Source organism: Lissotriton helveticus, unplaced genomic scaffold (assembly GCF_964261635.1).
Source record: "Lissotriton helveticus unplaced genomic scaffold, aLisHel1.1 SCAFFOLD_763, whole genome shotgun sequence".
Classification (NCBI taxonomy): Eukaryota; Metazoa; Chordata; class Amphibia; order Caudata; family Salamandridae; genus Lissotriton; species Lissotriton helveticus.
In genome coordinates this window covers 168,072-177,413 of record NW_027611846.1, presented here as the reverse complement: position 1 = coordinate 177,413, position 9,342 = coordinate 168,072, and positions in this window count along the sequence as shown.

The following is a 9,342-nucleotide window of genomic DNA, read 5'->3' as shown; positions in this document are numbered from 1 at the left end:
GGTAGAAGGTGGGACTTCTTCCCCTTGAAGCTTAACACCACCAAATGTCACAGGTATCAGTAACATTGGTGCCTGGAGGCTGGAAGTAGGCACAAGGCCTTGCAGGCCTTTCCTGATACTGGGAAAGGGTGAAATACACTGTACTGGGCATGTGAGGTGTTTTGCTTAAACACCTCCAGCCAGGGGGATAACCAAAAATCTTACCCTGCGCTGAGCTCCATAACCCTGGGTATAAAGTGTGACTTCATCCCCTTGAAGCTTAACACCACCAAATGTCACAGGTATCAGTAAAATTGGTGCCTGGAGGCTGGAAGTAGGCCCAAGGCCTTGCAGGCCTTCCCTGATACTGTGAATGGGTGAAATACACATTGCTGTGTATGGTAATTGTTCTATTTTCACGCCTCCAGCCTGGGGTGAAGCCTGAAATCTTACCCTGCGAGGAGCTCCATAACCCTGGGTAGAAGGTGTGACTTCATCCCCTTGAAGCTTAACACCACCAAATGTCACAGGTATCAGTACATTGGTGCCTGGGGGCTGGAAGTAGGCCCAAGGCCTTGCAGGCCTTTCCTGATACTGTGAAGGGGTGAAATAGACTTTATTGGGCATGTGAAGTGTTTTGCTTTAACACCTCAAGCCAGGGGGATAACCTGAAATCTTACCCTGCGCTGAGCTCCATAACCCAGGGTAAAAGGTGTGACTTCTTCCCCTTGAAGCTTAACACCACCAAATGTCACAGGCATCAGTAACATTGGTGCCTGGAGGCTGGAAGTAGGCACAAGGCCTTGCAGGCCTTTCCTGATACTGTGAAGGGGTGAAATAGACTTTATTGGGCATGTGAAGTGTTTTGCTTTAACACCTCCAGCCAGGGGGATAACCTGAATTCTTACCCTGCACTGAGCTCCATAACCCTGGGTAGATGGTGTGACTTCTTCCCCTTGAAGCTTAACACCGCCAAATGTCACAGGTATCAGTAACATTGGTGCCTGGAGGCTGGAAGTAGGCACAAGGCCTTGCAGGCCTTTCCTGATACTGGGAAAGGGTGAAATACACTGTACTGGGCATGTGAAGTGTTTTGCTTTAACACCTCCAGCCAGGGGGATACCCTGAATTCTTACCCTGCACTGAGCTCCATAACCCTGGGTAAAAGGTGTGACTTCATCCCCTTGAAGCTTAACACCACCAAATGTCACAGGCATCAGTAACATTGGTGCCTGGAGGCTGGAAGTAGGCCCAAGGCCTTGCAGGCCTTTCCTGATACTGTGAAGGGGTGAAATACAATTTATTGGGCATGTGAAGTGTTTTGCTTTAATACCTCCAGCCAGGGGGATAACCTGAATTCTTACCCTGCGCTGAGCTCCATAACCCTGGGTAGAAAGTGTGACTTCATCCCCTTGAAGCTTAACACCACCACATGTCACAGGTATCAGTAACATTGGTGCCTGGATGCTGGAAGTAGGCCCAAGGCCTAGCAGGCCTTTCCTGATACTGTGAATGGGTGAAATACACATTGTTGTGTATGGTAATTGTTCTATGTTCACGCCTTAAGCCTGGGGTGAAGCCTGAAATCTTACCCTGCGCGGAGCTCCATAACCCTGGGTAGAAGGTGCGACTTCATCCCCTTGAAGCTTAACACCACCAAATGTCACAGGTATCAGTAACATTGGTGCCTGGAGGCTGGAAGTAGGCACAAGGCCTTGCAGGCCTTTACTGATACTGGGAAAGGGTGAAATACACTGTACTGGGCATGTGAGGTGTTTTGCTTAAACACCTCCAGCCAGGGGGATAACCTAAAATCATACCCTGCGCTGAGCTCCATAACCCTGGGTAGAAGGTGTGACATCTTCCCCTTGAAGCTTAACACCACCAAATGTCACAGGTGTCAGTAACATTGGTGCCTGGGGGCTGCAAGTAGGCCCAAGGCCTTGCAGGCCTTTCCTGATACTGTGAAGGGGTGAAATACAATTTATTGGGCATGTGAAGTGTTTTGCTTTAACACCTCGAGCCAGGGGGAATAACCTGAATTCTTACCCTGCGCTGAGCTCCATAACCCTGGGTAGAAGGTGTGACTTCTTCCCCATGAAGCTTAACACCACCAAATGTCACAGGTGTCAGTAACATTGGTGCCTGGGGGCTGGAAGTAGGCACGAGGCCTTGCAGGCCTTTCCTGATACTGTGAAGGGGTGAAATACAATTTATTGGGCATGTGAAGTGTTTTGCTTTAACACCTCGAGCCAGGGGGAATAACCTGAAATCTTACCCTGCGCTGAGCTCCATAACCCTGGGTAGAAGGTGTGACTTCTTCCCCATGAAGCTTAACACCACCAAATGTCACAGGTGTCAGTAACATTGGTGCCTGGAGAATGGATGTAGGCCCAAGGCCTTACAGGCCTTTCCTGATACTGTGAAGGGTTGAAATAGACTTTATTGGGCATGAGAAGTGTTTTGCTTCAACACATCCAGCTAGGGGTGAAAAGCTGAAATCTTACCCTGCGCTGAGCTCCATAACCCTGGGTAGAAGGTGTGACTTCATCCCCTTGAAGCTGAACACCTCCAAATGTCACAAGTATCACAAACACAGGTGCCTGGACGCTGGAAGTAGGCCCAAGGCCTTGCAGGCCTTTCCTGATACTGTGAAGGGTTGAAATAGACTTTATTGGGCATGAGAAGTGTTTTGCTTCAACACATCCAGCTAGGGGTGAAAAGCTGAAATCTTACCCTGCGCTGAGCTCCATAACCCTGGGTAGAAGGTGTGACTTCTTCCCCTTGAAGCTTAACACCTCCAAATGTCCCAGGTATCAGTAACATTGGTGCCTGGAGGCTGGAAGTAGGCCCAAGGCCTTGCAGGCCTTTCCTGATACTGTGAAGGGGTGAAATAGACTTTATTGGGCATGTGAAGTGTTTTGCTTTAACACCTCAAGCCAGGGGGGATAACCTGAAATCTTACCCTGCGCTGAGCTCCATAACCCTGGGTAGAAGGTGCGACTTCATCCCCTTGAAGCTTAACACCACCACATGTCACAGGTATCAGTAACATTGGTGCCTGGAGGCTGGAAGTAGGCACAAGGCCTTGCAGGCCTTTCCTGATACTGTGAAGGGGTGAAACAGACTTTATTGGGCATGTGAAGTGTTTTAATTTAACACCTCCAGCCAGGGGGATAACCCAAATTCTTACCCTGCGCTGAGCTCCATAACCCTGGGTAGAAGGTGTGACTTCATCCCCTTGAAGCTTAACACCACCACATGTCACAGGTATCAGTAACATTGGTGCCTGGAGGCTGGAAGTAGGCACACTGCCTTGCCTGCCTTTCCTGATACTGTGAAGGGGTGAAATAGACTTTAATGGGCATGCAAAGTGTTTTGCTTTAACACCTCCAGCCAGGGGGATAACCTGAATTCTTACCCTGCGCTGAGCTCCATAACCCTGGGTAGAAGGTGTGACTTCTTCCCCTTGAAGCTTAACACCACCAAATGTCACAGGTATCAGTAACATTGGTGCCTGGAGGCTGGAAGTAGGCACAAGGCCTTGCAGGCCTTTCCTGATACTGTGAAGGCGTGAAATAGACTTTATTGGGCATGTGGAGTGTTTGGCTTTAACACCTCAAGCCAGGGGGATAACCTGAAATCTTACCCTGCGCTGAGCTCCATAACCCTGGGTAAAAGGTGTGACTTCATCCCCTTGAAGCTTAACACCACCACATGTCACAGGTAACAGTAACATTGGTGCCTGGAGGCTGGAAGTAGGCACACTGCCTTGCCTGCCTTTCCTGATACTGTGAAGGGGTGAAATAGACTTTAATGGGCATGCAAAGTGTTTTGCTTTAACACCTCCAGCCAGGGGGATAACCTGAATTCTTACCCTGCGCTGAGCTCCATAACCCAGGGTAGAAGGTGTGACTTCTTCCCCTTGAAGCTTAACACCACCAAATGTCACAGGTATCAGTAACATTGGTGCCTGGAGGCTGGAAGTAGGCACAAGGCCTTGCAGGCCTTTCCTGATACTGTGAAGGCGTGAAATAGACTTTATTGGGCATGTGGAGTGTTTGGCTTTAACACCTCAAGCAAGGGGGATAACCTGAAATCTTACCCTGCGCTGAGCTCCATAACCCTGGGTAAAAGGTGTGACTTCATCCCCTTGAAGCTTAACACCACCACATGTCACAGGTAACAGTAACATTGGTGCCTGGAGGCTGGAAGTAGGCACAAGGCCTTGCAGGCCTTTCCTGATACTGTGAAGGGGTGAAATAGACTTTAATGGGCATGTGAAGTGTTTTGCTTTAACACCTCCAGCCAGGGGGATAACCTGAATTCTTACCCTGCACTGAGCTCCATAACCCTGGGTAGAAGGCGTGACTTCTTCCCCTTGAAGCTTAACACCACCAAATGTCACAGGTATCAGTAACTTTGGTGCCTGGAGGCTGGAAGTAGGCCCAAGGCCTTGCAGGCCTTTCCTGATACTTTGAAGGGGTGAAATAGACTTTATTTGGCATGTGGAGTGTTTTGCTTTAACACCTCAAGCCAGGGCGATAACCTGAAATCTTACCCTGCGCTGAGCTCCATAACCCTGGGTAAAAGGTGTGACTTCATCCCCTTGAAGCTTACACCACCACATGTCACAGGTATCAGTAACATTGGTGCCTGGAGGCTGAAAGTAGGCACAAGGCCTTGCAGGCCTTTCCTGATACTGTGAAGGGGTGAACTAGACTTTATTGGCATGTGAAGTGTTTTGCTTTAACACCTCAAGCCAGGGCGATAACCTGAAATCTTACTCTGCGCTGAGCTCCATAACCCTGGGTAAAAGGTGTGACTTCATCCCCTTGAAGCTTAACACCTCCAAATGTCACAGGTATCAGTATAATTGGTGCCAGGAGGCTGGAAGTAGGCCCAAGGCCTTGCAGGCCTTTCCTGATACTGTGAAGGGGTGAACTAGACTTTATTGGGCATGTGAAGTGTTTTCCTTTAACACCTCCAGCCAGGGGGATGACCTAAACTCTTACCCTGCGCGGAGCTCCATAACCCTGGGTAGAAGGTGCAACTTCATCCCCTTGAAGCTTAACACCTCCAAATGTCACAGGTATCAGTATAATTGGTGCCAGGAGGCTGGAAGTAGGCCCAAGGCCTTGCAGGCCTTTCCTGATACTGTGGAGGGGTGAAATAGACTTTATTGGGCATGAGAAGTGTTTTGCTTTAACACCTCCAGTCAGGGGTGAAGCCTGGAATCTTACCCTGTGCTGAGTTCCATAACCCTGGGTAGAAGGTGCAACTTCATCCCCTTGAAGTTGAACACCTACAAATGTCACAAGTTTCAGTGAAATTGGTGCCTAGAGGCTGGAAGAAGGCACAAGGCCTTTCCTGATACTGTGAAGGGGTGAAATAGACTTTATAGGGCATGTGAAGTGTTTTGCTTTAACACCTCAAGCCAGGGGGATAACCTGAATTCTTACCCTGCGCTGAGCTCCATAACCCTGGGTAGAAGGTGTGACTTCATCCCCTTGAAGCTTAACACCACCACATGTCACAGGTATCAGTAACATTGGTGCCTGGAGGCTGGAAGTAGGCACACGGCCTTGCCTGCCTTTCCTGATACTGTGAAGGGGTGAAATAGACTTTAATGGGCATGCAAAGTGTTTTGCTTTAACACCTCCAGCCAGGGGGATAACCTGAATTCTTACCCTGCGCTGAGCTCCATAACCCTGGGTAGAAGGTTTGACTTCTTCCCCTTGAAGCTTAACACCACCAAATGTCACAGGTATCAGTAACATTGGTGCCTGGAGGCTGGAAGTAGGCACAAGGCCTTGCAGGCCTTTCCTGATACTGTGAAGGCGTGAAATAGACTTTATTGGGCATATGGAGTGTTTGGCTTTAACACCTCAAGCCAGGGGGATAACCTGAAATCTTACCCTGCGCTGAGCTCCATAACACTGGGTAAAAGGTGTGACTTCATCCCCTTGAAGCTTAACACCACCACATGTCACAGGTAACAGTAACATTGGTGCCTGGAGGCTGGAAGTAGGCACAAGGCCTTGCAGGCCTTTCCTGATACTGTGAAGGGGTGAAATAGACTTTAATGGGCATGTGAAGTGTTTTGCTTTAACACCTCCAGCCAGGGGGATAACCTGAATTCTTACCCTGCACTGAGCTCCATAACCCTGGGTAGAAGGCGTGACTTCTTCCCCTTGAAGCTTAACACCACCAAATGTCACAGGTATCAGTAACTTTGGTGCCGGGAGGCTGGAAGTAGGCCCAAGGCCTTGCAGGCCTTTCCTGATACTGTGAAGGGGTGAAATAGACTTTATTTGGCATGTGGAGTGTTTTGCTTTAACACCTCAAGCCAGGGCGATAACCTGAAATCTTACCCTGCGCTGAGCTCCATAACCCTGGGTAAAAGGTGTGACTTCATCCCCTTGAAGCTTAACACCACCAAATATCACAGGTATCAGTAACATTGGTGCCTGGAGGCTGGAAGTAGGCCCAAGGCCTTGCAGGCCTTTCCTGATACTGTGAAGGGGTGAAATAGACTTTATTGGGCATGTGAAGTGTTTTGCTTTAACACCTCAAGCCAGGGGGGATAACCTGAAATCTTACCCTGCGCTGAGCTCCATAACCCTGGGTAGAAGGTGCAACTTCATCCCCTTGAAGCTTAACACCACCACATGTCACAGGTATCAGTAACATTGGTGCCTGGAGGCTGGAAGTAGGCACAAGGCCTTGCAGGCCTTTCCTGATACTGTGAAGGGGTGAAACAGACTTTATTGGGCATGTGAAGTGTTTTGCTTTAACACCTCCAGCCAGGGGGATAACCCAAATTCTTACCCTGCACTGAGCTCCATAACCCTGGGTAGAAGGTGTGACTTCATCCCATTGAAGCTTAACACCACCACATGTCACAGGTATCAGTAACATTGGTGCCTGGAGGCTGGAAGTAGGCACAAGGCCTTGCAGGCCTTTCATGATACTGTGAAGGGGTGAAACAGACTTTATTGGGCATGTGAAGTGTTTTAATTTAACACCTCCAGCCAGGGGGATAACCCAAATTCTTACCCTGCGCTGAGCTCCATAACCCTGGGTAGAAGATTTGACTTCTTCCCATTGAAGCTTAACACCACCAAATGTCACAGGTATCAGTAACATTGGTGCCTGGAGGCTGGAAGTAGGCACAAGGCCTTGCAGGCCTTTCCTGATACTGGGAAAGGGTTAAATACACTGTACTGGGCATGTGAGGTGTTTTGCTTAAACACCTCCAGCCAGGGGGATAACCTGAAATCTTACCCTGCGCGGAGCTCCATAACCCTGGGTAGAAGGTGCGACTTCATCCCCTTGGAGCTTAACACCACCAAAGGTCACAGGTATCAGTAACATTGGTGCCTGGAGGCTGGAAGTAGGCCCAAGGCCTTGCAGGCCTTTCCTGATACTGTGAAGGGGTGAAATAGAGTTTAATGGGCATGTGAAGTGTTTTGCTTTAACACCTCCAGCCAGGGGGATAACCTGAATTCTTACCCTGCGCTGAGCTCCATAACCCTGGGTAGAAAGTGTGACTTCATCCCCTTGAAGCTTAACACTACCAAATGTCACAGGTATCAGTAACATTGGTGCCTGGAGGCTGGAAGTAGGCCCAAGGCCTTGCAGGCCTTTCCTGATACTGTGAATGGGTGAAATACACATTGTTGTGTATGGTAACTGTTCTATTTTCACGCCTTAAGCCTGGGGTGAAGCCTGAAATCTTACCCTGCGCGGAGCTCCATAACCCTGGGTAGAAGGTGCGACTTCATCCCCTTGAAGCTTAACACCACCAAATGTCACAGGTATCAGTAACATTGGTGCCTGGAGGCTGGAAGTAGGCACAAGGCCTTGCAGGCCTTTCCTGATACTGGGAAAGGGTGAAATACACTGTACTGGGCGTGTGAGGTGTTTTGCTTAAACACCTCCAGCCAGGGGGATAACCTGAAATCTTACCCTGCGCTGAGCTCCATGACCCTGGGTAAAAGGTGTGACTACATCCCCTTGAAGCTTAACACCACCACATGTCACAGGTATCAGTAACATTGGTGCCTGGAGGCTGGAAGTAGGCCCAATGCCTTGCAGGCCTTTCCTGATACTGTGAAGAGGTGAAATAGACTTTATTGGGCATGTGGAGTGTTTGGCTTTAACACCTCAAGCCAGGGGGATAACCTGAAATCTTACCCTGCGCTGAGCTCCATAACCCTGGGTAGAAGGTGTGACTTAATCCCCTTGAAGCTTAACACCACCACATGTCACAGGTATCAGTAACATTGGTGCCTGGAGGCTGGAAGTAGGCACAAGGCCTTGCAGGCCTTTCCTGATACTGTGAAGGGGTGAAATAGACTTTAATGGGCGTGCAAAGTGTTTTCCTTTAACACCTCCAGCCAGGGGGATAACCTGAAATCTTACCCTGCGCTGAGCTCCATAACCCTGGGTAGAAGATGTGACTTCATCCCCTTGAAGCTGAGCACCTCCAAATGTCACAAGTATCACAAAAACAGGTGCCTGGGGGCTGGAAGGAGGCCCAAGGCCTTGCAGGCCTTTCCTGATACTGTGAAGGGGTGAAATAGACTTTATTGGGCATGTGAAGTGTTTTGCTTTAACAACTCCAGCCAGGGGGATAACCTAAAATCTTACCCTGCGCTGAGCTCCATAACCCTGGGTATAAAGTGTGACTTCATCCCCTTGAAGCTTAAGACCACCAAATGTCACAGGTATCAGTCACATTGGTGCCTGGAGGCTGGAAGTAGGCACAAGGCCTTGCAGGACTATCCTGATACTGGGAAAGCGTGAAATACACTGTACTGGGCATGTGAGGTGTTTTGCTTAAACACCTCCAGCCAGGGGGATAACCTAAAATCTTACCCTGTGCTGAGCTCCATAACCCTAGGTAGAAAGTGTGACTTCATCCCCTTGAAGCTTAACACTACCAAATGTCACAGGTATCAGTAACATTGGTGCCTGGAAGTAGGCCCAAGGCCTTGCAGGCCTTTCCTGATACTGTGAATGGGTGAAATACACATTGTTGTGTATGGTAACTGTTCTATTTTCACGCCTTAAGCCTGGGGTGAAGCCTGAAATCTTACCCTGCGCGGAGCTCCATAACCCTGGGTAGAAGGTGCGACTTCATCCCCTTGAAGCTTAACACCACCAAATGTCACAGGTATCAGTAACATTGGTGCCTGGAGGCTGGAAGTAGGCACAAGGCCTTGCAGGCCTTTACTGATACTGGGAAAGGGTGAAATACACTGTACTGGGCATGTGAGGTGTTTTGCTTAAACACCTCCAGCCAGGGGGATAACCTGAATTCTTACCCTGCACTGAGCTCCATAACCCTGGGTAGAA